This window comes from Hypomesus nipponensis, chromosome 13 (assembly GCF_054491055.1).
Source record: "Hypomesus nipponensis isolate SF chromosome 13, ASM5449105v1, whole genome shotgun sequence".
In the NCBI taxonomy this organism is placed as follows: Eukaryota; Metazoa; Chordata; class Actinopteri; order Osmeriformes; family Osmeridae; genus Hypomesus; species Hypomesus nipponensis.
In genome coordinates this window covers 11,187,501-11,192,576 of record NC_140373.1, presented here as the reverse complement: position 1 = coordinate 11,192,576, position 5,076 = coordinate 11,187,501, and the positions used below count along the sequence as shown (strand labels likewise).

Genomic DNA, 5,076 nt, shown 5'->3' with positions numbered 1-5,076 from the left:
GAGGCCTGCCGACGTCCCCTTTGTGTGTGACACAGTCAGAGAGCAGCACAACGGCAGAGAGAGGGGGTACAAGTCTCACTGGCTGTTCCTCGTGTGACCTGCAGGGGGTAGGAGAGGGACCGTGCTGGTCCGGTGCGTCTGACCCTGTACAGACAACAGCCAATCACACCATTATCTCAGCAGTTTGGGTCCAAAGTGGCATCAACTCCTAGCTGGTCTAGAGGTTCCACTTACGTCTATGGATTGGCGGTGGGGTTATCGTGATCAACCAAGAACAACGGAATCTGTTTGAAAAAAACACAAAAATAAACTGAGCTTCAGTGAAATACTTGCATTGACTGTGCTTCTCCTCTGGTTTCGGCAACAGCATGGACGTGCAATCTAAACAGTGGTCCGTGGAGGAGACAACGTGTCTGCTTGCACTGCGGTCCTCAGCGGAAACACACAAGAAACTGGAGAACAAAGCCAACCAATCCAGCATGAGATAAGGTTCAACAGAAACGTCAAACAAATAAACAGCAAACTAATGAAGTTACTCTTGCTAGCGTTGCCGAGTAGGCGGAGACAGACATATACAGTGATGTAATAATAGGGCTCTCTGGCCAGTGGATTTCCTAGACAGGTTTCCTAGTTGAAGCAACTGCAACCCGGCACTTGAAACGACCCAGAACTAGGTTTGCTTTGTTGGACATAGGATATCAGACTGATGTTTCGGAACATGTGCAGCTGTACCCAGCTAGCTTGCCTCCTAGCATTTCACAGTAACTGTCAAAGCGTTCACAAACTTTGCCAACTGTGTAGTACCTGTACTGTGTAACCCCTACCCATAGCATTTGCATCCATGAAGAAACCTCTCTCCCTCTCCCTCTACCTCTCCCCCACCCTCTCCCCCTCTACCCCTCTCTCTCTCTGTCTGTCTGTCTGTCTCTCTCTCTCTCTCTCTCGATCTCTCTCTCTCTCTCTCTCTCTCTCTCTCTCTCTCTCTCTCTCTCACTCACACACTCTTTCTCACTCACACACTCTCACACACACACACACACGAGGCAGGGAAAAAAGAAGTGGGTGCTGGTATGAAGTCCATGCGTATAGTGGGAGGGTGGTGGGCCAGAGAAAAGGACAACAGAGACATTTCCCTGCTTTGTCTGGCCAGACGGCTTCCTGGGCGGGGTGGCATTTATCAGACCTTGCAGGTAGGGGGCACTGGGCTCCTATCTCTCCTCTTTGGACTGTAAACACACACACACACTGCCAAGGAGAGGACAAAGCAGTGTGTGGCTCTCTGGTAACTCACCCAGATGATGTGTCAGACGTCCAACTCCCTCGGGGATGTTGCGTATGCAGCTGGAGTTCGTCTGAGGATAAGAGCAGACAATCGCTGAGATTCGCTGTGCTGCGGCACTCATATTGGATGTTGTGTTTACACACGCGCTTGCTTCACCTCAGGACTGCCGAGGGCCGTCACCAGTCTGCCACATTTCTGCCCGTCTGGACCAACACGCCTCTGCCAAATAAGAGACGGTGCTATGCACAACTAATTTATGTTTTATGGATGTGCGTAAGAGAATGTGTGTGTGCGTGTTTGTGTGTGGGGGGGAGAGAGAATGTGTGTGAGTGCCTGTGCGTAGTATGGGAATAGTATTCACCACAACAACGTTGTTGGGCAGGCCAACAGGCTTGCACATGACATGCAGCAACATCTGCTCCTTGGCCGTCCAATCAGAGCTACCCAGACAGATAAAGGTTGACCTCCAGACTACGCTAAGACCTTAGTCACGTGACAAGTAGAGCCCACCCCTTTCTTGTCTTCCTACCACAAACCGCAAAGACATCCACGGCTCACTAACACTTGTCTCTCTTTTCTCAGTCCGGAGCAGAATAGCATACCTGATTGCCAAGCTGAAATCCCCCATGATATAGAACAATGCTGTACTGACTGGGTGCCAAAGCAAGCATGGAGTCTCTGTGGTCTTGCTGTGATAAACCCAGCTGGTTGACTGATGGTGCGTCAAGCCTGTGTTGTTTACATCTGTCCTGGTGATAAAATAGCAGAGCACATTTCCACGAAGCACTGTTCAAGCGCTGGCCGATTATGACAGAGTGGGTGATTGTACGAGACGGGCTGAGCAGTTCAAACACTGTTGCCTTCGACAGACAACCGAATCTTAACGAAGAGGAAATGTCAACATTGCCTCCTGAAAGCCACCATACGATAGACTGCCATGCATGTATGGAACTGGAGCAATGGCAGTAAATGAGCAGCTTGCGCAAAGTGGACATTTATGTTCATGCTGCTTTTCTGTCATGTTTACTGGAACCAGACACAGAGGGTGACCCTCCCCGGCAGCCGAGCCTCCCACATGGGGCGAGAGGCTCCACGGAGCCTGGCCCCTGGACAGGGCTGGCTGGAGGGAGGGAGGGCACTCTCAGTAGAGTGAAACCTGCTCCGGCGAGGCAGCTGTTCCCCTGCTATGTCAGGCAGCCCGGGAACGCCGAGGGGGCCACGTGGTGCTCGTGCTGGGGGAGAAGGAGTGAGAGGGCGAGAAGGGAGAGAGAAAGAAGAGGAGACGAGAGAAGGAGAGCGACAGAAACAGCGAACGAAAGGAGAGGTGGAGGGAGGTGCAAAGGCAGAGGGTGGGGGGGGGAAGAAGCAGAAAGCGAAGGAGAGAGAGAGTGACAAAAGCATAGGGCAACAGAAAGAGCGGGAAATGGAGGGAGACCCAAATGAAATGAGATAGAAAGACGTGGGGAGTGGTATGTGAAGTGGGAGCCCCTGGATGGTCGTCTCCTGACTGTCGCTCTGGAAAAAGCTGTGTTTAACAACTGGAGGATCAACACAAAGGCTTGTGTTACACTCTGACGGATAGGCCTGAAAGCTGTGGAGATAAGGGGTACAAAAATAGGGAAGGCTATTCAGTGAATGTAAACTAACTGTGTATACATAGGGGGTAAAAAGACGTGGATTGCACTCTCATTTGAATCTGAAATCATTTAAAAGCTACAATAACGTCAGCAATCCACTTCCTGCAGACTCGTGTAACGTGACCTTCCAAAAGTACCTTTACTAGATTTGGCAAACCCTTACCTGGAGACGTAGCCTGGGTGTCAGGTGTGTGTAACTCAGGTCCAGTCACCTCCCGTTGAACCTTGACCCCGGCCCCTCCCATGGCATCTGTAGTGCATTCCCAGCTGCTGTGGCCCATTCTGTCCTCACACACCCTGAGGCCCTGCTAGCAGGGCTAGCCTGGGGGCCAGTCCTGGGAGCCTGCAGGGCCACTATACAGCCAGCCTGGAACTAACTCAGACATGTCTTACCTCACATGGCTCAGGCACCTGATACCTCTAATACACATCATTATCCTGAGGCCCGGACTATAATAAGACCTCTCGCTTTTCGGTGAGATATGGGGAATGGATGGGAGTAGGAAGGGTTCATTTCAGAATGTGTGGGTGTTGAGAATTGAGCTCAGTCACTGATACTATGGGTCCTCTCGCTGGGTTCTCTATTCAATGCCCAAATTCGGATGGAAGTGCTGACCTTTGCCACATACCTCTGCCCCATACCCTGCCACCTCAGTTGGCTGAGTGGCATTCCGGCGGGCCACCCACTAATCCCGTCAGCTCATCCTACAGTGTCCGTCAGGGACCAAAAAGGAGGGGGAAATGTGATTTAACTGGATTTGCAGCTAGACAGATGATGCGTTCTCAAAGCTTCTTTGGTCTTCTGTCTTCAAAGAAAGAATAGTTCCATTCTCCTTTTGTCCCAATTTTTGGGAAATACAGAACAAAAGCATTGAGCTGCTCCCCCATCCAGAACCCATTGGCATTTTGGACGGACAGATGGAGGGGGCAGGGGTCAAAAAATGCCGCAGATCAAAAGTCAAGCTTTGGAATTTATTTTTCCGCCATAAAAATTATGTTTTGTTTTTTTCTATTTTTTGTTTGGGGACAGAGAGAGATAAGGATGAATTGATCGAGTTAGGAGGAATGTCGGTGGAGTTTGTAGTTTTAAAACAAAGCAGACTTTTCACAGACGATTGTAATTCTGAATTCTAAAACAGAAAAACTGCAATCACAGTAGACAGTACTGTAGTGTAGAACTTTCTGGAAAACAAGTAAATCTCTTGCTTTTTTCACTGCCCGCATTGAGTGAGATTGATGGGATTTTAAAATGAAAACAAATCCATATCAACAGAACAATTTCGAACTCTAAGAACACTTTAATGTTGCAATAAAATGATTAGCCGTCAAGTTTTCACAGAGCTATTTAGTAGTTACGGTTTGTATAACAGCACGGTTGAGTTGCAGGGTGTGCCTACGGGTCTAACTGAACAACATGCCTGTAAACCAATCTAATACCACGCATGATGCACTGTGACCTTTGACAGCCCAGGGGTGCGCAAACTATACTCTCCAGCTATGTGTATGTGCGGGCGAGAAAGAGACTGAGTGTGTGTGTGTGTGTGTGAGAGAGAGAGAGTCTGCATGTACTGTATGTATGATTGGATCATCTTACCTTCTCCCCCACCGCATCCACTCCAAATCTGACAGGAGATGACTATCGGCGTGCTCTGCATGCGTTTGCTCTGGGCTGCCATCCAGGCCTGTGTGTAGATGGATGACTGGACACACATGAAGGGGAACGGATTCCCCACTTTAGGGCCTCATCTGTCCTCAGCGCCTGACGGCAGGCCTGGCAGGGCTGGCCACAGCCACTGAGCCACAGTCACTGAGCCACAGTCACCGAGCCACAGTCACCGAGCAGCCTCACCCAGGGGAGGGACTCTGTTTCTGACTGCACCACAACACAGAGCTATCGAGATCATTGTTATCTTAGATACCATATACTGTAAGATACACATGGAATATGCTTCCTCACAGAATCCACTCAACCCATTGGCTGTCCTAATGTAAATGGTATAGTGACAGATTGAGGAGGGCAGTGATGCTCCTTGAGAGAAACTACCACAGTGGGCCATGGCAGAAATCCTTGGGGGTGTTGACGGAAGACATTGTGGCTCTAATGACATTGTAATGGCACAGCTCAGAGCCAACAGCCCCGGGCCCAGTCCAGGGCCA

The 5,076-nt window shown here is 49.9% G+C and overlaps 1 long non-coding RNA gene across 1 annotated transcript; it reads right to left on the bottom strand.

The window, feature by feature from the left end:
* Positions 1-261: 261 nt before the first annotated feature.
* LOC146260030 (uncharacterized) lies at positions 262-1,578 on the bottom strand. The gene is made up of 3 exons (XR_014729436.1): positions 1,439-1,578; positions 1,292-1,352; positions 262-284 (listed from the first exon to the last, which is right to left on the bottom strand). It is a non-coding gene; the product is annotated as an uncharacterized LOC146260030 (long non-coding RNA).
* Positions 1,579-5,076: the final 3,498 nt, after the last annotated feature.